The following is a 25,020-nucleotide window of genomic DNA, read 5'->3' on the forward strand; positions in this document are numbered from 1 at the left end:
ATATATATATATATATATATATATATATGGGTCTACTACCGTAGATCGAAATTACACTATTTTGAAATACGGTAGTAGCGTCCCACTAACGCGAAAGTGCACTTCAATGAAAGTGCACTTTCGCGAAAGTCACTAAGTCGAACGGGACATTTCCTGCACTATGGTGTGGTAGTGACGTACCTTAGGGTTAGACCTTCGGTTAAGGATAGTGGATAACTAGAAGGGCTATCCACTATCCTTAACCCAAGCCCTAACCCTAAGGTCCATGACTACCGCACCACAGTACAGGAAATAGGTCCGTAACTTCTACTCAGTGGAAGAAATACAGTTTCCTACACTGTGGTGCGGTAGTCATGGACCTTAGGGTTAGGGCTTGGGGTAAGGATAGTGGCTAGCTAGTAGGGCTATCCACTATCCTTAACCCTAAGGTCCATGACTACCGCACCACAGTACAGGAAATAGGTGTGTAAATACTGCTCAGTTGAGGAAATACAATTTCCTGTACTGTGGTGCGGTAGTCACGGACCTTAGGGTTAGGGCTTGGGTTAAGGATAGTCTATAGCCCTATGGTGGTATCAATGCAGGTGATAGAAAAACTGGCACATTTAGGAATCAGTAAACATCTCTGTAACTGGATCCTGGACTTCCTAATTGAGAGACCACAGAGGGTGTGTTCAGGTAAGAACACATCAAAGTGCATTACAATTAACACCAGGGTTCCACAGGGATGTGTTCTTAGCCCACTGTTATTCACCATTCTGACCCATGACTGCGATGCTAAGCACAAGTCCAACCATATCATCAAGCTTGCTGTTGCCATCACAGCTGTTGAGCTCATTACAAAGAAGGATGAAAGGGTGTACAGAGAGGAGGTGGCATCTCTGGTCAGTTGGTGAGAGGGGAACAACCTTGACCTGAATGTAAACAAGACCAAAGAGATTATCATCGACTTCAGGAAAAGGAGAACAAACCACCCAGTGCTCAGGATCGAGGGTGAGAGTGTGGAGTGGGTTCAGAGTATGAAATTCCTAGGTGTACACACATCAGAGGATCTCTCATGGTCGGAAAACACCAGCCAACTGGTCAAGAAAGCGCACCAATGCCTCCACTTTTTAAGAAGGCTGAAAAAAGTTAAGCTTCCTCCTCATGTTCTCTCCACCTTCTATAGAGATGCAATAGAGTATGCTTTCTATTGCATCTCTATAGATGGTGGAGAGAACGTGAGGAGGAAGCTTAGCTCTTTTCAGCCTTCTTAGTGTGTTTTATATTATTTTAAATAGGGTACTTAATTTAACTCAGGGGAGGGTATTCTGTTCGTATATAAATATTGGTAAATGTCTCTGCCCTTTCTTGCATGTATTGAGAGTAGTGTTGTATTTTTAGTTATGTTTATTCCTCTACTTGTATGTGTTGCTTTACTTTTGTAATCTCAAGAAATGAGCTGATGCACAAAATTTCATTTAGGCTGCACGTGCGTAGTTCTAAATGACAATAAAGTTTACTTTCACTTTGAAAAGTGCTGCTTGACACTTGTGGTAGTTAAGTGCAATTCAGAGAGATGCAAATTAGGTGATAATAAGGTCTTTCCTCATTGTTCATAGGTGAATACTAGGCTAGCTACCCTGAAGGGCCATTTTAAGCCTAGCCAATATCCTATTATGAGAATCAAACCCTGCACCTTGCGTTTATGAGGCAAAGACCTTAACCATTATGCCCAACCCACCCCAGTTGTAGCTAACATGTGCCTGAATAACATTTTTCCACAATGCAGAAAAAGTCCCTTTCAGGTGCATCCCTTACCACCAGTGGTGGGATTCTTTCTGAGGGAGGTTGGCATAATGGTTAAGGTGTTTACCTTACAGACACAAGGTACAGGGTTTGATTTTCACTCAGGGTAACTGGCTAGGCTTGCATTGACCCTTAAGGGCAGCTAGCCTAGTACTAATCTATGAACCTGTGAATCCCCAGGTTAAATTTCCCTGTATTAAATAATCAATAATGCCGAACAGAGTGGGTGTTATCAGAGAAATAACAGGCCACCCTCTGGAAGGTATGTTATTTCCCCTCATAATGCCCACCCTGGACAGCATTATTGCACATACATAATGGACTAGCTCTTAAATTATTTATTTTTTAGTAGCTTACAATATGTATATATTACAAACAATATGACATACACCCAAACTCCCACCCAAAACCCTTGCAAAACACTCACTTACCTGAGATTCCACGTAAATCCATACACTATGCTGAACAACATCCAAACCAAACAACGCATGTCACGTAACATAAAGCCATAACTGCGAATTTGAAATATTCAAATTTGTGATTATGCACTTTTGACATTTTAAAAATTTGCCTTTATGGTCGCGAAATACTGAAATTCGAGATTTCAGTATTTTGCGACTATAAAGGGGAAATATATATATATATATATATATATATATATATATATATATAGGATCCGGACACATGCTCGACTAGCATATGTCCGAATCACAAAACATTGAACACACATACACGAAAGCGCTTAACATCGACAAGCACTTCTGTGTTATGTATGCCTGTTTCGTAGAGCAGACTACAGTGCGGGTAAGGGAAAATTCCCTTTTCCCCACTGTAGTGCGATCTCGGAGTGAGAATAATAAAGTAGGGGGTGTGGGGTGCAGGGGGGCAAAGCCCCCCTGCAGACACGTAGATGTTTTTTTTTGAACTTCACATACATGGAGGCACTTTTCAATGTCAAGCACTTTCGTGTATGTGTGTTCGATGTTTTGTGATTTGGACATATGCTAGTTGAGCATGTGACCTAGACCCATACATACACATATATATATATATATATATATATATATATATATACATACATATATATATATATATATATATATATATATATATATATATATATATATATATATATACATATATATATACATATATATATATGTATATACATATATATATATACATATATATATGTAGATAGATAGATATATTGGTGTAAAAATGGTTTCTCTGCCTAATGTTTCCACTTCACTGTAGCATATGTAATTGTTGTTGGAGTAAGTATTTTACATACAAAATATGCTATTTTAAGTACTCAGCATCCGGACACAAATGCATAAACATACACACACATACAGAGTCACAAACAGATTCATTCACATATATAAACACATACACATCCACACACACACACACACACACACACACACACACACACACACACACACACACACACACACACATGCACCTAACAATTACAGCTACTTTACTGACTGAGTACACTTTAGACATCTTAGTGTGATTAAATGAATTCTAACACTGCAGTGCATTGCAGTCCCCCACCCACCACATGTTGCTCTGTCACCTGAAAATATCTAATTTTTTCTTCTATAATCTCTCTCCTACATAAAACCTTTCTTGAAGTTCAAATGTTAGCAAATATTCCTCCTTCTTGGAGATATTCTCGAATTTCCCCTATATTAAAAGAGAATAAGGACCTAATCATTGCAACTCATATAGACCAGTCTCTTTGTTGAATAATGATTATAAACTATTTATGTCATTTATGGTCAATAGATTTAAAATACCCATATCTAAAATAATGAATGAAGACCAAGCTGGTTTCATACATAACAGGCATACACAGGATAATATTAAAAGAGCATTAACTCGGATAGATCACCTCAATAGAGGAAACCATGAAGCATTGATAATAGGTCTAGATATTCAAAAGGCCTTTGACTCCTTAAATTGGGGTTATTTATTTAAAGTCTTACAGTTATTTGATCCCCCCTTTTTATAATAATGATAAAGAAAATCTATGAAAATAATCGATCATTTGTCAAATTAGGTCCCTTTACTTCCAAAGCAATCCAAATCACTAGAGGTACTAGACAAGGATGTCCCATGTCCCCTATCCTATTAGCTCTGGCCATAAATATACTTGCCATTTTAATACGTAATAACCCAAAGATAAGGGGTATAAATATATATGACCAATATATTTCTAAACTAATGATGTTTGCTGCTGATGTCTTACTTACCTTACCCAACTCTAAGGAAGTGTTGGGTGAAGTGGATATAGTAACAACACATTTCCAAAAAGTCTCAGGACTCTCCTTCAACAAATCTAAATCAACATATTTATTATTGAATAAAAAAATAGAACATACAGGTTCCAGTTAATCATATTATTGGAAGCCAAGTTTCAACTCTAGACTATCAGCTCTGATGAAATTCCTATGGTGCCCCAAAAGAAATAGAGTGGCATATTCTCATCATATCAGAAAATGTGAACAAGAGGGGTTAAAATTCCCAGGGATTGAAACTTATAAAAAGGCATCTATAATTAAAATAGTGATGAATTGGATAAATCCTAGATACTCTTCTAACTGGAAACAGTTACACTCCATTATATTAATGAATGAAAGTCATTTATCAAAGAATGCTTTAGTAGCTGACAAAGATAACACGATATGAGATATGGCACTATTTAAGTGTAAATTTACAGTATAGTACAACAAAATTAACTAAACTAACACTAATAAACAATATTTTTGATGTGTTTAGAAAATTCATTAACACAAATTTAGATATAAAAGTGTGGCATGGATTTTTTAATACCATTTACTATTACAAGGGATTTCCCTGATAAAACACATAGAGATTTTTGGTTTATGGGAAAATAATAACCTATTTTGTTGGCTGTAATACATTGAAAACCAACAAGCTTTGAACACACAAAGTATATTGTCAACCTATGGCCTATCCCCTAATGACTGGTTGGTTCTTCAGAGTGTCACAGCATACATTAAGGATCTGTGCAGAATAATACATAACTCATCCTTCAAAACTGTACCAAAAATAATAAACTGGATTTTTGGAATTCTATATAATAATATCAATGTTAAGAATAAATTATCATATCTATATAACACTTTAATTGTCTATAAGACGGGTCTATATCAGTTCAATGAAACAGCACATCATCGCATACAACAACCTCGAACTTCTAATCACGAAATCTAAAAACATCGAAAGCTCAGAACAGCAAATTTTTTTCCCTGGAAAAAAAAATTCACTGTTCCGAGAAACACACACACAACACAAGCACACCAAAAAAACAGTAACCCACACACATACACTTAAAATCCTACATGTAACCCTACACTAAACTGTACATACAGTACTATCTATCCACTATCCTTAACCCAAACCCTAACCCTAAGGTCCGTCACTATCGCACACTCACCACACCTGCACCCTAACCCTAACTAACATACCCCATCCTAACCTTAAAGTCTATCGCTATCGCACACTCACCTCACCCGTGCCCTAACCCTAACTCACATACCCTGCCCTAACCCTAAAGTCTGTCACTATCGCATTCTCACATCACCTGCGCCATAATCCTAACTCACATACCCCGCCCTAACCCTAATGTCTACACAATCGCACACTTTCCTGAACCCAACCCGTAACTTTCCACCACAGTGCTGAAAATAGCAAAGCCACAGAAACGGGCAACCAAATTCTTTCCCTAGGAAAAAATTTGGTTATCTGCAGCTTTGCTATTTTCAGTGTTCACTGTTTTCAGGTCGATATCAGACCATTCGAAGTATTAACACTTCGATGATCTAATATAGACCCTATAAGACAGCTCCTAAAGATTCTTACTGGCAATACCAAACTAAAGGGTTTCAAGTATCATTATCAATGGAAGATAAAACAAGCATTTTATTTTCAGTTAAACTAACTGCTTACTCATAATTCTGGAGGTTTTTTCATTGGAAATTTCTACATAGATTCTTTTTGACAGCCGAGAAACTCACAAAAATGAACCCTTCAAACAGCAAGTTATGTTGGAGATGTCATCTGTCCACTAATGCTGACTGGACTCATATTTTTTATGACTGTACTAATATTAAACCATATTGGAATGAGATTAACACATTTCTTCAAGCTATCTATACTGATATATTTGTTTTGACAAGGTCTTTAATTTTATTGAATGTTGTTACTAGTAATAATATGAAGAAAGACGACCTGTATTTGTTGTGGACAATGTTAGCAATATCCAGAAAATGTATAACTAGAAGATGGAGCTGTAATGTAGCACCCACAATGGAGGAATTCCTATCATCACTGAAGAAATGCATACTAATGGAGAAAAGAACTAAAGAGTTAAGAACATTTCCTAAGCCATTGGTTAATAATCTGTGGAGGAAAGTGTTAAATTTGATTGATACCCTGAAGATGGAACCAGACTCTTCCTAACTGTCATAGTTTATATATTAACTTATTATTTAACTGCAAATGGTTTTATCTGAATCTTTTTGTCAGGCTGAATGTAAATACTGTAAATAGTTATTGAATGTTTTGAATGTATTAAATTATTGTGTTATTTCATCAAAATAAAAATCATTTGAGTAAAAAAAAATATCTAATTGTCTGGTAAATTACTGAAGATTATTGCCAGTTAGTGAAGTAGAAGTCGTGGTGGTACAGCGGTAGCGTTGTTGCCTCACAGCAAGAGGTTCTCCTGTTCGATTCTCAGATGGAGTGCCTTCTGTGTGGAGTCTGCATGTCCTCACAGCGGTTGATTGGCCTCAGAAAGACATGCGTGAATGGGCTTGCCTTCGCTGAAGGCTGGGAGTCAGGCTGGCAACTTGGCACCATAAAAATCGACTGCCACTCATTAGCGGACCGGAGTTCTGCTGTGGTGACCCCTAACTAAAAGCCGAAAAGACAAAGATTGCCAGTCAGTGAAGCCAGACATAATACTTATTGCATGCTAATGGAAAAGCTCTTGGTCTCTTTTTGTTTATTAAGTGAATTAGGATTATATTTAAATTGAGCCTGATTTTAATATTTTCTCTTCATATTGCTGGCTTTATCCATAGTTCTCAAGCAAAAGTGTTGAAAGGTACGGACTCAGAATCTCAGTCTCTCTCTTTTTCTCTTTCTCACTATGGGTTTGGTATGGTGTAGCCAGTCAAGTCACAAAATTCTAAGTTCTCTGTGCAGAGTTATTAATTCACAATTTCTCACCCCCCCTTGCAAAAAATGTGGTGTTAAGGGCCTGTAGTCACTATATTCACCCTAATTTATTCCTTACTCCTTCTCAGAGTCCATGGGTAGAGGAAATGTATAGAAGTCATACCTCTCAACCTGTAAGTCATACCTCTCAACCTGTAAAAAAAAATAAAATAAAAAACAATAACTCCAGCCAGCAGAGTACACTAAGCTAAAAGGTTTATTCAGCAACCACCTTTCATCTCCAAACAAGAGACTTTATCAAACAGAGGTTCTGTCTAGCTACTGTTGCCAGTGGTGCAGCAGGTAGCACAGTCCCCTTTGGTGTAGAAGTCTGTGGGTTCTATTCCCACACCAGACAAATTAATTACTAAAACTGCAGTGTAGCATAAGGGTGTACTATACTCCTGAGTGTGTTGTCTTTCAGATCAAATGTTAAACAGAGGTTCTGTCTAAGACATCTGATGAAGTCTTTTGCTTGAGACGAAAATGGTTATGAATGGTGGTTGTGCTATATATTGAATAAACCTTTTGGCTTAGTGTACCCTGCTGGCTGGAGTTATTTTATTTTATTACTTGTTGTTGTCTTTTGCCACATTTTGACTGTTTATTTGGCATACCTCTCAACCTCTTAGTGGAAGAAACCTGGACAAAGCCCAACAAAATGGGGGATAAATGTCCAAAAATAGGGACATATTTTAAATATTGCACTTATAAACTTAGAAAGTAGCTAGAGTAACAGGATTTGTTTTAACATACATTTTGTGAAGGACTTGAAGCCTGAAATTCAAATGTATGCTATTATTTAGTGATTTCAATCCTCAGATCATCCCAGTGATTTGCCAGAAAACCACAAATTTTATGAGATACAGACCAAAAATATGAGCCAAAAAATCTGGACATTCTGCGAAAATCTGGGCAGTTGAGAGGTATGACACATGTTGATGTTATTAAAAAGCAAACAAAGAAATGAAAACTGGCCATAGCTTTGTCAACTGCGTGCTCGACTTCTGCGTCATTATTCCCTCCCATTTCATGCTGCACTACACGTTGCTTGACAGGTAAGTTGTTTGGTAAGTTAGGCTCTGCAGTACGTTTGCCTTCCATCATTTACGGAGATACATGCTTTTAAATGGCTCTTTTTCTGCCACCCTTTACTGCAGTTAGGGGTAACAATCTGTTTTTTAAACTCTGTAAAGAATGTGCATTTGGGAGATGCTTGTGAATGATTATTTCCTGGTGTTATGCAGTATATCTGTATGCATATTTACTAATGCTAAGCAGAACAATCATACACTTGCAAATTCTGGAAGGAATAAACATGCATCAAAATCCTCGGACACAACTAAGTTGCTTTGTAAAACTCTACCTGATTGGCTCCACATAATATTATGTCAGAGAAAAGCACCTTTTAGAACACTTTTTACTTATAATTTTTCAGACTGCCAGCATAAAACTGTATTGGAGGAATTAACAGCTATACATTTTAAACTTTCTGCTGTGAAATTTTGATTGTCTGGTATAGATTGTAGAATTCTGAAATGTCCTAATAATCATTAATTTAATTCATTTTTCTGTTTCCTGTTTTATCCTGTAAAAAGTACAGAGAAGGCCTTGCTGTGCAGCATGGGAGATATAAAGCTGTGATTATTACACAGACGGTTCAGGCTCGAACAGCATCTTGGTTATGTGAGGATCAGGGCTGGGGAATATGGGAATGACTGGCCTATTACAGGGAGGAGCTGTTGGCTACTGGTTTGTTGCTTGTGTCACTAGAAAGCAGAGGCTTGTAGACAGCAGATGCAACTTAGACACGAAACACAGGATTGGTGCTACCAGTTGGTGGTGGTATCCCCGTTGCATATGAAGGAGGAGAGTGTAGTAGGCCTTTATTGTGATGTGAGTACCCACATCGCTCACTTAAGGGTGGGATTAGGACTAAATGTGAAATGCCCTCATTGCTTTCATCCAGAATGAGGTGCTGAGGGAGTGTTGTTCATTTCTTCTTCCTGGGGACAATTAGGGTCCATCCTGATATATGAACATCCCTTTCTTTGTGGGGTAAAACCCTGGGGACAATTACGGCCCATCCTGATATACGAACATCCCTTTCTTTGTGGGGTAAAACCACCAGAGCATTAAGCAGCTAGATCAAAGGGCAAAATGGCAAAAGGGCAAATGTCTTTTTGTGGTGAACAGAAGGAGGCAAACTTCTTCATGGCTTCCTGGATAAGGGTTCCATCCAGTTAATGCCCTTTATTGGAGATATATTGCTGCTTATGTTTGGCATTTACAGAGGAAACATGACAAAGTAAAAAAAAATACTACAACAGAAGCCAGGGCCTATCATAACATGAATTGGGTGGGTATAAACCAGATAACTAATCTAGTCCATCACACGACATGCACAGACCCTCACATATCTGTGCATGTCTACATATTTCATAGTGGACTGACAGTCGCACTGTTGGAATATCTTTAGGATGTGGGACAAAGCAAGACAAAGGCAAGTCCCACATATGGAGGACATGCAGATTTCACAACAAAGACACTCCATCTAGGAAATAAACCAACAATCAAGTCTTATACGTTATGTGCCCCACTGTGTTGTTATCTACATTAACAAGTTGGCATCATGCGTACTGTTCTGATTAAATTGTGTATGTTTGATAGCATTACATGCATGTATTTACTTGACTACATTAAAATAATATCCCTGCTTCAGTTGTTTTCCATGGCTCACTTCTTCTAGGACTCGTCTTCATTCTTATTTTCTTATTTTCTTTTCACTCTGCTGGATTATTACTCCATTACAAACATAACCTCCACATATTCTCTCTCTTTGATTCAGATCAGTTTTCAATTTTTCTTTGCCAGTATCATTTCTCCTGCTGCAAATCATATCTGGTCATAGGTTCATAGGTTCATAGGTTCATAGGTTCACAGATTCACAGGTTCATAGGTTCATAGGTTCATAGGTTCATAGGTTCACAGGTTCATAGGTTCACAGGTTGGTACTAGGCTATCAGCCCTTGGGCCTGTACAAGCCTAGCCATAACAATTCCCTGGAATTTTTTTCCCACAATATTTACTTCTCTGGGCCCATGTCTAGCAGGGTGACTGACATGATCCCCGGGGTGAATTTCCTATCTCCCATCCAATCATCAAGGTTCCTTTTGAAGAGGGGCAAGGAGGCGCTCTGCTTGACATGTATGGGCAGTCTATTCCAGAATATGCGGAGTCTCTGGGTCAGGAACCTATCCCTAAAGCATGTTTTGTTCATTGTGATGACCAGGTTTAGATCCCTGGAGCGTGTGTCTCTGAGGGATTGGGATTTCATTAAGTGGAGCATGTCCAACAGCTCAGGGTTTGACATGGCCTTGTATGTTAAGCAGAGATTGCCTCTGAGTAGACGATATGCCACAGAGTATAGCTGGAGTTTTTTTAGACAGTCAGCGTATGGCATCTGCTTTAGGCCTGTGATTCTTTTAGTGAGGTATTAACTAAATATTATGGTCCATTTGTTTTCAAGTTAATTCTACTCAGGGCAACAGAAATTTACTGCATTTGAAGCCCTGTGTTATTTTCTACTATATTGCACTTTTCTTGTTTTACAGCACTTTGTAAGTTTGTCGCTTTTCACCATAATATTGCACTATTCTTGTTTTACAGCACTTTATGTTACTTTACACTTTTCTTGTTTTACATCACTTTGTAAGTATGTCACTTTTCATCATTATATTACACTTTTTTGTTTTACATCACTTTGTAAGTATGTCACCTTTCACCATTATATTACCCTTTTTGTTTTGCAGTACTTTATGTTACTTTACACTTTTCTTGTTTTACAGCACTTTGCAAGTATGTCATTTTTCACCATTGTATTACACTTTTTTTTGTTTTGCATCACTTTATGTTACTTTACACTTTTCTTGTGTTGCAACACTTTTATGTATAAGTGTCAGTGACACAACAGGTAGTACACTCACCTTTGGTGCAAAAGGCTCTGGGTTCCATTCCCACACCTGCAGATCAATTACTGATGCTGTTGCGCAGTATAAGAGAAATGTTGCACTCCTGAGTGCATCATCCTTAGATGAGATGTTAAACTGAAGCCCCATTTGCTTCAGTTGGTGGTAGCTCAGATGGATGTAAAAGATCCCGTGGCACCTATCGGAAAGAGTATGTAGAAGTTCCCTGATGACCTGGTCAACTCTCCCCTTGTAGAATAAATGCCACCTTCCGTCTCCCCTGAAAACAGGCTACTAGCCTAGTGGGACTAACCCAGTCAACAAAGGATAAATAAAGAAATGTCATTTTTCATCATTATATTACACTTTTCGTGTTTTACAGTACTTTATACATATATCATGTTTGGGTCTATGTTCGCGTATTGAAAAAACATTACAGCAAACAGGTACTAATCAAATGTTAAACAGCAAAAGTTTAACATTCCAAAAAACATAACAATGAAAAATAATTTGAAAAATAATTTACAGAACAGCCATAGTTGGCAAACATCGCGAATGCAACCACCCAAGGTAGTAGGCTCAACCCCCCCACAACTCCCTGACTATATATACCAACTTGAAAGATCACACTACAGTGGGGAATAGGGCAAATTGTAAAAAAGTGTCCTTTGCTTACCTTATGCATCACGGTACGTCCTGGTTGTTGGCCAGCTATGGCCATTTGATGAAGTATTTTTCACTGTTAAGCATGTTTTGAACATTAGACTTTCACTGTTTAACGTTCAGTTAGTAGTTGTTTGCTGTAGACCCGCCATGTTTCACCATTATGTTACACTTTTCTTGTTTTACAGCACTTTATGTCACTTTTCACCACTATATTACACTTTTCTTGTTTTACAGCACTTTGTCACTTTTCAACATTATATTACACTTTTCTTGTTTTACAGCACTTTATGTCACTTTTCACCATTATATTACACTTTTCTTGTTTTACAGCACTTTGTCACTTTTCAACATTATATTACACTTTTCTTGTTTTACAGCACTTTATGTCACTTTTCACCATTATATTACACTTTTCTTGTTTTACAGCACTTTGTCACTTTTCAACATTATATTACACTTTTCTTGTTTTACAGCACTTTATGTCACTTTTCACCATTATATTACACTTTTCTTGTTTTACAGCACTTTGTCACTTTTCAACATTATATTACACTTTTCTTGTTTTACAGCACTTTATGTCACTTTTCACCATTATATTACACTTTTCTTGTTTTACAGCACTTTGTCACTTTTCAACATTATATTACACTTTTCTTGTTTTACAGCACTTTATGTCACTTTTCACCATTATATTACACTTTTCTTGTTTTACAGCACTTTGTCACTTTTCAACATTATATTACACTTTTCTTGTTTTACAGCACTTTATGTCACTTTTCACCATTATATTACACTTTTCTTGTTTTACAGCACTTTGTCACTTTTCAACATTATATTACACTTTTCTTGTTTTACAGCACTTTATGTCACTTTTCACCATTATATTACACTTTTCTTGTTTTACAGCACTTTGTCACTTTTCAACATTATATTACACTTTTCTTGTTTTACAGCACTTTATGTCACTTTTCACCATTATATTACACTTTTCTTGTTTTACAGCACTTTGTCACTTTTCAACATTATATTACACTTTTCTTGTTTTACAGCACTTTATGTCACTTTTCACCATTATATTACACTTTTCTTGTTTTACAGCACTTTGTCACTTTTCAACATTATATTACACTTTTCTTGTTTTACAACACTTTATGTCACTTTTCACCACTATATTACACTTTTCTTGTTTTACAGCACTTTGTCACTTTTCACCATTATATTATACTTTTCTTGTTTTACAGCACTTTATGTCACTTTTCACCATTATGTTACACTTTTCTTGTTTTACAGCACTTTATGTCACTTTTCATCATTGTATTACACTTTTCTTGTTTTACAGCACTTTATGTCACTTTTCACCATTATATTACACTTTTCTTGTTTTACAGCACTTTATATCACTTTTCACCATTATATTACACTTTTCTTGTTTTACAGCACTTAACATTTTTAATTATTTTGGTGGAATGTTAATTTTTTTCTGACTTCACAGAATGAATATTTTGTCCAGTCAAATATGATATCTGAAATGGTAAAAATGTGATAAGTTTTAGGATGACTGATTTGTGGATGATGTGTTTATTTAATAAGTTGTGCCTAACACAAATGCACATACACATGCACGCAGACACATATGCACAAACCCAGACACACACACATGCTCATATGTGTACATACATGCATGTTCACAAACACACACATATACATATGAATAAAATAGTGATGATAAGACATATAATGTTTTTAAATTTTTATATGACAATATTTGCAATATTAATACAAACTGAATTTCAATACACAAACTTTTTAAAGTATACTTGGTGGTGCATATCAGAACCGCAAAGTAATCTAATAAATCTCCATGGCTACCAGCAGCTAGTCCAAATTCCAGCTAGATGTGATAAAAAAATCATAAAGGAATCCATCCTTGACTGGGTCCTAACTAACAACCCCACATTGTACTCCCACGCAGGCTGTCTCGCAGACACCTTAAGAGACCACACCATAATATACTTTGTACATAGTAGAACAAGCATATGCAAAACCACTAACTATATATCCACTAGAAACACAAAAAAATTCTCTCCTGAGGTCCTCAATACTTTACTTTGTAACTGTGACTGGACCCCCTTAAAAACCCTCCCACTTGACCAGGCTGTAGCATATTTCAACAAAACATTTCTACAACACCTAGACACTGTCGCTCTATTGCGCAAAATCAAGGTTAGAACCTCTACAAACTCCTGGCTCAGTAAAGACACCAAACAAATCCTCAAGTCCAGAGATGCTGCCTGGCTTTACTATCAAAAAAACAAAGAAACACAAAGCCTAACTAAGTACCAAGAACTGCGCAACCATGCAAAAAAATGCATTAGGCTGGACAAATAAATCCTACTGCATGACATTACAAACTAAATAGCAACACAACCCCCCAAAACTTTGGAAAAATGTAAACCAGCTGCTAAAATCTACCCAAAAGGCTACCCCCAAACTAACCACCCCTGACACTAAAGTTCCCATCGAAACACAATTTAACTCCCACTTTTTGAACTCAATTCTATCCTTAGTATCACAGGACAGTTCCTTACTCACTAGCCCCCCCCCCAACACAAATAACACTAATACAAGCTTTACCCTCAAAACAGTTGCCACCACTTCAATCAAAAGCATGCTCTCCAAACTTAAAACCTCATCAACAGCAGCCGACCTACTCCCCAGCTATTTCTTGAAACTCACAGCAGATGCTATTGCTACCCAAATCTCCACTCTCATAAACAGATCAATTGTTGAAAACTATGTGCCCAAACTCTGGAAAATATCCTATGTTACACCCATACATAAAAGTGGGACCTCCACTGAACTTAATAACTACAGACTCATTGCTTTACTCTCACCCCTGGCCAAAATCCTAGAAAAATGCATCCATACCCAGATGCTAAAATATCTCCTAGACAGCAACATCCTGTCAGCTACTCAGCATGGTTTCAGACCTGCCCATAGTACCACTACAGCCCTCCTCTGCTTCACAGACACAGTAAACCATCTCAAAAATGAAGGCCTGCAGGTGTCAACTCTTTTTTTGGATATGTCCAAAGCATTTGACACAGTCTCGCACCAAATCCTGCTAAACAAGCTAAACCAGTATCACCTATCAAATTCCACTCTTACCTGGTTCCAAAGCTACTTAACTGACAGGTGCCAAACTGTGAAATGGGAAATTTCTCTCTCTCCTCAGCTGCCCATAACTATAGGAGTCCCACAGGGTTCTGTCTTAGGACCACTACTATTCACAATCTTCGCAAATGACCTCCATACCTCCACACAGCATGCATCTATCATTCAGTATGCAGATGACACTACCTTAATCTGTGCTGCACAAAACATTCCCACCCTCCTGCAAATAACTCAACTAGCATTCTCTGACGTTGAAAACTACCTAACCAAAGCCCAACTTATCCTCAATCCAAAAAAAACTCAGCTTATGATTATAACCAGTTCTAACAAAAACACTGATAACAGTCAATTCACTGTCTACTCCACAAATGCTACTCCAATCGCTCCAGTGGCACAGGCTACACTATTGGGAATAACCATAGACTCCCACCTAAAATTTGATAGTCATCGCAACTTAACTATTAAAAAAGTACATGCCAAACTGAGATCACTCTACCGTATCAAACCATTTCTTACCAACAACACAAGATCAGCCATTGCTCGCTCCCAACTTCTATCCATCCTACTCTATGCATCTCCCATTCTGACTAATCTCAACAAAACTGAACTAAGCAAAATGGAAGCCTGCTATAACAGAATTGCCTGCTTTGCTGCAAATTGCTCATATAGAACTCATCACTGTACTGCTTTGAGACAGCTCCACTGGCTTGAACTGCCCAACCTCCTAACCTACAATCAGCTCTGCCTCTGTCATTCTATCTATTACCTCCCCAATAAGTGTCCTGCCCTCAAAAACCTAGTACAACATCACTCCGCCAAAAGGCCTCTTAGATCATCAAGCAAACTACTACTAGAAGTCACCAACAGCTACAATAGCTTTGGAGATACACTATATAGTAGTTCAGTGGCTAAAACATGGAACTCTGTCCCCACTAGCATTCAAAACACATCATCCAAAGCCTCCTTTAAAGACCTCATCAGGCAGTATCTCAAGCAAAGGTGGCAGTGCCATGATTGCTCCCCAGGCTAGTGAAAGCGGATAAGGTACACATACTAAACCTAGAGTACTTGATTAAGATTGAAAACTATTCTCAGAAACACTGGCTAATCTACAATGTATGTACTGTACCTGTGTACTATGTATGTATTCTACCTATGTTCCAGATTTCAGCTGTACACCACAAATCTATTAATTACCTTTATTTTTAAATATTTTTTTGTTTGTTCTCTTCACTGTAACTGTTGATGTGCTGCATACCACTGTAAAATCATGTCTGTTGTAATTTGTGTGTATACTGATCATGTCTAAATGTATCTGTAATTTTTCTTTGTGGAGCTTTTCTCCCCGGGCCTCTGCTGAAAAAGGGCCTTTTTGGCTCAGTCAGACACCCCCGGTTAACAAATGTAAAATAAAATAAAAAATAAATAAATATACCATGGCATTATGAAGCATTTTAATATAGAAACAGGACATAAAAATACATGCAGCTGATTTCATATCATGTCATATGAATAAACATTCATGTTGTGCTGCAGTCTTGAAGACAACGATTAAAGAAACATACACCAGGTTCTGATCATCACACAATGAATTTGTCTTGTTTCCTCTGCTGGCTATCTAGTTCAGTATGTCTGCAGTTTTCTGAAATTTGTTAGACAGGAAATGTGAATGTGATGAAATGTGAACATGCAGATACTGGAGTTTTGTAGACCTGAATGTTATTTACGTCTTTCAATTCTCTTCACAATAGTCTCTATCAAACGTCGGGCTTCAGGGGAATGCCCATTGAAGAAAAACATCACAGAGAGTGCTTATGAAGGAACATTCAACACTGCCTGTTCTTCCAACTCTAAATCAATTAAGTAATTCAAAGTAATTAATTATCACTTAAGTAATTCAAAGTAATTAATTTAGCTGTCCTTGTTATCAGCTGATACATACTTGATACTAATTAATTTAGATGGCATATTTAATACTTTAGAAATGAAAATAATTTCCCATTCTTTTACTGTCTTCCAGTAATTTTGTAAACTACATTTAACTTTGCATGTCAGTTTCCTGTGCCATATGGGCACTTTTCAGAGAATCACTTTATTTAAAACTTATTTATATTTTTAGGATAAACCATCCTAGGAATAAACTGAACAATGGGGCAATGTGATATGAAGGGCATTGTCCCCTGTAACATGGGAAAGTATTATTAATTTCTTTTAAACATTGCTTTTCTGAAATGATGTCACTTCTCTTCCCTGTCTGTGATGAGCTCTCACAAAGTATCTTGGTCATCTAATTAAAAATTTAATAAAAGGAGTACTTAGCTGGGTGAGGAAAGCAAATCTATATTTTTGTCTGTGAGTGAAAACAACACAATTTTTTTAAGAAATCTACTTGACCTTGGGTTTTTCTTCTGTATGAGAGATAGACACTTAAATTATCTAGGCTGCACATTTCACACGTTTTTTCATTGGTTAAATTGTTTCTTGAGTGATACTTAAATGCACAGTGAATTCCTGGTTCTTTGTCTTTTTCTGAAAAGATTTGAATCCTGTATAAACTAAAGAACTGCTGGAGATTCCCTGCTAGTTTTTCACACCTGCCTCTCGTTCGTTGATCTACTTTTTAAACCTGGTGATTTTAAGCTGCCGACCCAAACTATAAATTGAGCTTAATAAACTCCTTCCTTTCTATACTACTGTTGATATCTTGAATTATTTGCCTGTCACTGTGCTTATATTGAAAAAATTGTATTTTGCCTCATATTGTCTCTTCTACTGATTTACTTGCTCTGAATTCATTATCTATCTAGCTGTTGGATAAAGTAGTGTATTTTAACACTCTAGCAAACACTTTTTTGCACCAAGAGGTCAGTGGATTTTCCATCTAGTGCACTGGGTGGTAGCCTGGTCTGTTTAGGTTGGGAAAACACTTAAGATTTCTGCATGCAGTTTCGTTGACTTGAAGGGTTAATAATCAGCTTATCTTAGTTTTAATGCCTTTATAAATGCTGTACAATTGAGTGGCTCATGGCTTATTTATAGAAGGCAAAGTAGTTTTATTAAATAATCACACTTTTATACACCGTTTAAAGTATACTGATATATCTGTATCTTTAAATTTGTTTGTGGTAGAATTTCATATCTTTTAAGTTTGCTTGTGGTAGCATTTCAATCTGAACACTCCTCCACTCTGTTTTTACATTAGGAGGACTTGAATTATTCATCTAATGGGAGTAGGTGTTTACCTGGTCTATCTAAGCTGGAAAACACAAAATGGCTCTAAGTATTTTTTTGCACTTCTCCTATATACTGTGACTGTACTTTAGCAGTTTCAAAAAGAAACTGTACTGTCTGCTGCTGCTTTAAGTAGTTAATTGCACTTTATTACAGTGTATCTGTTAGTCATAGCGCTGTTGTAAGTAGTTTATGTGGTCTTGTTAAACTTGGGCACCTAACCAGCTATTCTGCATTAAGAAGGTGTTTTTCTGTACCCGTGTGGCAGAATGTGGTGATCTAACCTGTCTGAGTTGGGGATTGCTGGTAGAAGGCTTATTGTGTGCTTTCCTGACTGATAGCTTAAAACATGTTTCTCTTTGCTCGTGTTTAAGCCTCATGTTTGCAAAGGCTTTAGCATAGATACTCAGAGCTGTTCATCATTTGGCAACATTGTTATTGATTGCTGAGAATCTGCTTTCATTTGGAGCAATCCACTACTGAAAAGAGAAAAATAAGTAATTTTTGCAGTTCTCTTATATACGGTGACTGTACTTTAGCAGATTCTTATGCTATTTGCTGTTATTTGTGTACTTTATAGCAAAAAGAAAAAAAAGATGTACTGTCTACTGCTGCTTTTAGTAGTTAATTGCACTGTATTACATTGTATCTTTTAGTTTTAAGGCCGTTGTATGTAGTTTGTGTGATCTTGTTACACTTGGGCGCCAAACCAGCTATTGTACATTAAGAGGATGTTTTTCTGCACCCTTGTGGCACAATTATACTGATGTAACCTGCTTGAATTGGAAATTGCTAGTGAAAGGCTTATTGTGTGCTTTCATGAGTGGTAGTTATCTTAAAACTTGTTTCTCTTTGCTCACATTTAAGGATCATGTTTTGGTGGTGCTGCTCTTCACTCAGCAGTGGTTAGCAGGGCCCTATATAGATGCAAAAGCCTAGAAGCTCAATTTTTCCCTAATCAGCTGTCAGTGAAACCCTTCCAAGTTTTTCACATCTCTAGGAGCAACTCAGTTGTGCACTGAGTAGCATTGCCTTATTGATCAACTTTAGCCTGCAAAAACATAGGTCCCTCTGGTTATCTCTGTGCTACCAGCACAGTCTTGTCAAATTAACCCATTCCCTTCCCTAATAAAACATAACGTAAGAGCTTACTATCATGGATGGGCATTTTTCCATCATCTCTTGGGCCAGCCTGATTGACATGGGCATCCTGAGGCAATGTAGCAATTGTCTCATGTATATGACAACCACTTACTCCTGGAACAAACAAATACTTTATGTGAGAGATGTAGTTGCACTATGAAATTGAAGGCAAGACTCTCACATAAGGACAAATTGAATGCCAAACAGGTTGTCAGCACACACACACACACACACACACACACACACACACACACACACACACACACACACACACACACACACACACACACACACACACACACACACACACACACACACACACACACACACACACACACACACGCACACACACACACACACACACACACACACACACACTAGAGAAGGTCATGACACATAAATCCACATGTGCGGAGATATTCACTAGTAACTTATCAAAAGATCAGCGATCTCCCTAACGGAAGCCAATTACACACATAACAATGCAAAAAACAACTACAGCACATAATAACAGATACACCAGTATCTCAACAAATAAGCCCATAAGACATAACTTCACAAAACCTAATGTATTGGTCATAGGTGACTCCATTGTGAGACAACCAGATGTTCCCCTCACCAGGCTGGATAAGAAATGGGTTACATTTAGTTGCCTCTCAGATGACAGGATCTATCAAGTCACTCAACCCAAAGTACCAGTATGACTGTCATAGTCCATGTGGGGATGAATGACTTAAGACATACTGCACTGGACTGTATGAAGAGAGACATGACTGAGCTCTCAGATTATGTGTCACAGGCAGGTATAAGCTTAACCTTAAGCAGCATTCTACCTTCTCCAACGATGATGCCACAATATAAACAAAAAATGATTGACTTTAACATTTAGCTTAGCTTCCAGTGTCAGTCTAAGGGGATCCAATATCTGTCAGCCTGGGAAGACCTGGTTGACAGGCCACACTGCTTTGCCAGAGATGGTCTTCATCTGTCTCCTCAAGCCTTTTGGATACTGGCAAAGGCATTAGCCACCCCTATTGTGCCTTTTTCAGTAATGTCAAAATACCCAACCTCCCAACATAACAAAATCCTCCCTAGATAAACACAAGGTACTGCTGCTTAATGCAAGGAATCTAAACATGAAACTGTACTTCCTGGAAGCAGTCCTCACTTTGGAAGATGCTGATGTTTGTGCAGTCACCGAGACATAGTTCAAAGGTGTGGAAAGCACTCCAGCTGTGCAGGGCTACAATGCCTTCCATACATTCACACCACAAACTGAGCATGAAAGACTAAAGGAGGAGGTGTGTCCATCTTCCTTAAGGATAAGTACACCTTGAGAATGGTCAAACAGTATGACTCTCTTGAACTACTCCATAGCCAAGTAACTATAGGCAAAGCCCTCCAACATATCATGGCTAGTTCTAGGCCCCCCATCATGAAACTGGAAAAGCATTGTGTGTACCTAGACTTACTGGAGTCATTTGCCATACAGCCAAATGCCTTACTCATGGGTGATTTTAATTATCCTACCATTGACAGGGAAACATACATGACTGCAAACATGCTGGCTCAGAGGTTCTTGGACTTTGTCAGTTTAAATGTTTTGGAACAGCTATTCAGTGTACCTGCAAGAGCCTCAAATGTCCTGGACAGTGTACTCACTAACATGGGAGAGCATTGCATCTCCCCACCTCGTGTGATCTCCTCCTGGTAAGAACGGACCATAACTCAGTCTTGTTCAAGGTAGTTATAAGACAATATACCCCGTTACGCTCAAAAACACAATAATTTTTCAGAGACAAATTACCTCCTACTAAGTGATGGTATAAGAAGTTTCAAACCCCCTTGAATGCAGATAACACAGACTCTTATGCAGAGCTTTACACCAATGCCCTGTATAACCACTTAAGCAGTTGTATAGAATTGGTTGTACTTGACTGAATTAAAAACAGGTCTTGCCAAAAAAACAAGCCACCCTGGTGGATGCCTAGTATAAACAGGCTATACAACAAGAGAAATAAATAATGTCCAAGAACAAGAGGGAACTGGTTCAGCAGAGAAAGAAATCCCTGTCTAGCTTAAACAAACAAATTAGAGATCTTGTCAAGTCCTATAAAGTTAATAATGAAGCAAAAATAGCCTCCCTAGCTAAGGATAATCACAAGGCTTTCTTTAACTACATCTGAAATCTAAAAGGGAACACTCAGCTATGTGCTGAACTGGTTGTGGATGGCACCACTCACATTCAACTGGAGGTAATAGCCAACCTGCTAGTTTTCAGATTTAGAGCAAACTTCACACCCTTTTCCTTCCAGTCACCCCCCCCCCAAAGTATACTGGCCATCATTCCTTAGCCTATTATCTCAAGACAGCAAGTCATCTCAGCACTCTCCAAGGTCAAAGACACAGCATTAGTGGGACGTGACAGCCTCTCAGGTTGCCTTTTAAACAGTTTAAAACACGACCTAGCAGATCCACTTGGATCCATGTTTAACCACAGCCTGTGACCTTGCCATGTTCTGGTGGAATGGAGGACAGCAGTAGTAATCCCCGGCACAAAGGGGACCATCAACTGACCCTGGCAATTATAAGACCATAAGCTTGACTAACCTTATCTGCAAGGCCATGGAAAAAATCATTATGGACCTTGTTAAGAAGGACATAGATAATCTCCAGACTCTGGACCCAACCCAGTTTGGATTCGTTAAAGTTAGATCATGCCTGTTAAACTTGGTTGACTTCTTTGCGAAAGTCATCAAGGCCCTGAACGAAGGAAAGAGAGTGCGTACGGTCTATCTTGACCTAGCCAAAGCATCTGACACAATCCCCAACTCAAGTATTAAAGAGAAAATCTCCAAATTGGGAATTAACCCCTACATTAGCAGATGGGTAGCCAAGTGTCTGACCAACAGGACATATACTGTCAAAGTGGGTGACTTCACCTCTACCAAAAGACCAGTCACCAGTGGCATACCTCAGGGTTTTATGCTGGGCCCCTTACTGTTAAGAATTTATTTCCAAAGTCCAGACAAACTTGGATGGCTTGTGGCTGACCAAGTTAGGCTGATGATTGCAAACTGGGAGCAATCAATGTTAGTAAACTGCACACAGGGTTAACTCAGACAAATGATTGGTGCCAAAGCTACAGATTAAATCTAAATGAAAAAAAGTGCATTATTATTCCTTTTGGAAAAGCTGACATCCCTGCTAATTATATTATAGACACACCCCCCCAAGTGTAGACCCAGTGGCACTTGATCTGGGTACTCAGGTTGATAGCAATGTGAACTTTGACCACCACATATCCACAGTAGTAAATACATCCTTCTATTGGCACATATTATAGGTAAAAGCATTGCATCTAGATCTAAGAATGTTATAATTAATTACATTATACTCGGCCCTCATCAGACCAGTAATTGAGAACAGTGTTCCCTTTTGCATGTACCTTACCAGACACCTACAACAACTGGAAAGACCACAGAGTTTTCTGACCAAGAAATTACAGGGTACACAAAACAAGTCTTAAGCTGAAATACTGAAAGCCCTGTCATTGTATTCTGTCTCCTACAGGTTGCTAAGAGGTGACCTGTGCCTGGCATATAGGGTAGTCTCTGACCTGGCCCTGATGGAAATGCTACACATTCATAAATAAAACTGCATGAGGGTCACTCACTCCAGGAATCTTAACCTAGCCTCTGACATGAACAGATCACGCTGGAGAGAAAATCTCCCAGAGACTGCCAGTTCTCTGGAACAAGCTTCCAATTCATATGAAGCAGAGATCCCTCCCTGACCTTCTTCAAATGCAACCTAGATCAATGGATGAGTGACCACAAATTCACTTCTGCGGTAGTGCCCATATCCCTTCTGGACAGAGGAAGTCATTACTAATTACCATAGACACTTACCTCTGTGAACATTACTCACATAACCATTGACAACTGAGGCAACTCAGGATAAATATGGCTAGGCTTGTAAGGGCTTTAAGGACATTAGCCTGGTAACCTTCTATGTACCTATGAACCTAAAAGACAAACATGCACATTGTGAGTATAACAGCAACAGATTAATGTGATAAGGGAGAGATGTAGAAACTTTCTAAAAATGTGGGTAGCTTTCTTTCTTGCACTCCATAAAATAAACCCTACTTCTTGCCCAGAGACATAAGAATGGCAGAGCTGATGATGCCCTCGCCATGGGCATCTCATGGAAAGGGGCAAAAGCACTGGCCAGGCTTTATTTTAGTTATAGCAGGACATTTTTTTTTATAGGACTTGGCTTTTGACAAACATCAGAGTTTATGTACCAAGGATGTTTCCTGCGTTCCCTTTATTAATTATTCATCTGTCACAAAAGGTGTATGAGCTTTGGACCTATACAGGTTCATCGGGGGTGGGACTTTAGACATTATGTTCTAGTCTAGCTGTACCTGCCTAACAACTGTTTACATGGTTTTGCCTGCCTCTGTGAAAATGTTGTACTGGATGGGTTAGAAATCATCAGAGTGGTAGGAATGATCTGTTACTAGCAGAAATGAAATGTATTTATCATCTGTATTTCCTGATAGTAAGCAAGGTGGTAATATGAGAATTTATGGGAAATGAATGCCAGAAAATCATCAGCAGAAGTTAAACATTACATTGAAGATAACTGAGGTATGGGCAAAATTTTATAGGACGTATCCGTGGAGTAAATGACTTTTGAGAATACAACTGACACACTAACTGCATTGCTGTTCACTTGTTGTGCTGCTGACTTGGGATGCATGTTCTGATCAAACACAAGCAAATCAAACTTTATAAGACCAATCAAACTCAACAGACTGAAATAATAATAGTAATAAAAAGCTACTGTAAGAATGCAGTTAAGTACAACTTTATTACGTTTTTAATTAAGTGAGCACCTTTGTCTATATAGGAAGCAGGATTCCATCAGAATTTATAAAAATAGACTGCCTTCCAATACCTATAAAAGTAAAAGATCACATGAAGTGGGGTTCACTAAACAAAAAAGGACAGTGTGAACATTTCAGAATATAAATAATGTAACAAATATTTAAAATGACTAAAAGTAGCAAATAAATAACCTTGCATACCTAGACTCTGTTCAGTAATACCAACAGCAATAGGGTAATATTTTAGTGAGGAGCACCTTAAGGCACACTTAATGTTTAAGGCATCAGGATCTGAGTGTTTATTTTGTTTATTTATTCTTGGGTGATTCAGTTAATCCCACTCGGAATAGCTTATTCTCAGAAGAATTTATATTGATAACAACTGGGTGAATTTAGTAAAGACCCAGGCAGAAGCGGGTCTATATTATAATCTCGAAGGTTTAAAACTTCGAATCACTAAAGATCGAACTTTAGTGATCAAAGTCTTCAACCATCAAACCAAAAAAAAAAAAATACTAAATTAAAAAAAAAAAAAAAAACTAAATAGTATGTAGGCAGGGGGGTGAGCCCCCTCCACCCCCCATCCCCTACTTAAATATACCAACTCCGAGAATGCACTACATTGACGTAAACGGAAATCTCCCCCTACGGAGATTTTCCATTTAAACGTTCGATGTAGTGCGCTTTTGGTATTCTCTTGTCCACAATATTGTATTCAATATTGTCAGACTTCGAGATTTTAATCTAGACCCGGCAGAAACACCCCTACTGAATTGTGAAATGGAGAAATAGCAGACCCGGAAGATGCTGTGGTACAGATACTGCAAATAATTATGAAGAAATGAGGCAAACAAATATTTTGTAAAAGAATGGATTATTGGCAGGGGCGGCTCG

The sequence above is a fragment of the Protopterus annectens genome, chromosome 4.part0, assembly GCF_019279795.1.
Source record: "Protopterus annectens isolate FY-2018-M chromosome 4.part0, PAN1.0, whole genome shotgun sequence".
Taxonomy (NCBI): Eukaryota; Metazoa; Chordata; order Ceratodontiformes; family Protopteridae; genus Protopterus; species Protopterus annectens.